This window comes from Bombus huntii, chromosome 14 (assembly GCF_024542735.1).
Source record: "Bombus huntii isolate Logan2020A chromosome 14, iyBomHunt1.1, whole genome shotgun sequence".
In the NCBI taxonomy this organism is placed as follows: Eukaryota; Metazoa; Arthropoda; class Insecta; order Hymenoptera; family Apidae; genus Bombus; species Bombus huntii.
The window spans coordinates 11,192,645-11,194,353 of record NC_066251.1 but is presented as its reverse complement, the minus strand read 5'-3'; positions in this window follow the sequence as shown (position 1 = coordinate 11,194,353).

The window sequence follows — 1,709 nt, the reverse complement described above, 5'->3', positions numbered from 1 at the left end:
TAACGAATATGTACATTCACTTTTACTTTTAACACTTTGACGGCCACTGTCAGTTAAACGTGATGGCACTCTGCCATTTGTTACACGCCGTCACGTTTACGTGATTTCAGATTTTTGCTCAATTTAGTCGGTACTTGCGCATGAGACAAATGATTTCTGTATTTGACAGTGCTTTATTGAAGAGAAAAGATTTACATATGCACTGAAAAGACCGGCGATCTGTGAGTCTGATGATCCAGTGATAGTGAATGGTCAGGAAAGGATAACATCCCGATTTTTTGTAACTGTATGGGATTGTCAGGAAATAAGTAAATATAAAATAAAGTAATATCATATGATAAAGACTTAATAATAATGATGGTTCAATGCGAATTTCTCAGAAAGCATGTCATAATTACATATAGTCAAAGTGTTAAAGAACGATGAGAAAGAAACGAAACTATAACTATTATTCAATATCTTCAATTCTTTCTTTTCTTCTTTTTGTTTCATTGACTCCTCTATTATGGTTTCTCATGTTACGAACATTTTAATTTTTAATTCTACATCAAAAAATGAAACAAACGTAGGGACGTAAAATTAAATATTACTCGAGAGTAAGATTACCCGCTTAATCTGGACGAAAATCAGATCAAAATAAAGGCACGTTGTCGTTCTATCGCACTGTCAATAAAAATATTTCTATCGGAATTTAAATAATTTAAACAATTTAAATAAAAATATTTCTATCGCGTGATATTTTATTATTTTAATTCGAGTAGAAATCCAAAACGAGGACATGTCATTCGACCTCGATGAAAATCACACGATCTCTAGAATGAATAATTTCTAAACCGCTACTTTGCAATGGCATATAATTAGGAACTCTTTGTAGATTTTCTTATATAAGTGGCGTATATAGTTACTTCTACAACTATCCAGAGCGAGGGAACAGAGGAAACGAAAGGAATAGTATAGTAATTATTCTCTACCTACGTTGATGATTAATACACTGTTAGTTGATTCTCAAAGCAACGCTTATTGCAATTCGAAAGATGTTCATGTTAAATAACCACGTACAAATTTGATTTTCCTAGTGGTCCATTTTACTCGAAAGTTAAACTCGAAAAACTCGTCTCCGTAATATTACGCAACTGGATATGTATTATGCGTTTAATCTCGCATTATAAATATTAAAACAAAAGTTTTATTGGGAAATAATTTTTTATTTATTTAACAGATTTATTTGAAATTCGCATTGGTTAAGTTATTCGCTTACGAATCTTTTATTCGATTTGCATAATGCTAGACTCTTTTACTCTGATAAAATTTAAAAGACTCCCCGAACAGACATTTCTCGCGATTTCTGACACGAACTTCCTTTCATCCATTGGTGATATCAGTCATCATCGTCCACACATCGCAGTCTCATGCAAATAATTCAGTTAGATGTACCATGTTTCCATTTAACCTGGTTCCGTTCGGTTTAAATAAATGCCAGTGAAAATCTAAATTTATATGCGAGCTTGCCATGGAAATTAATGTAAATTCTATTATACGCGAAATAAGTTGGAAATTGTAACCGTGGTTGAACCTTAATTCCTTAATCTCTCCTGTTTTCTAATATCGCAAGAATTTTATCTTACTACTGTTCCGAAAATACATTCTTTTTATCCATCAGATCGTATCACGATGTAGGTATGATTATTTCGGGTTATCGATATTTCAAA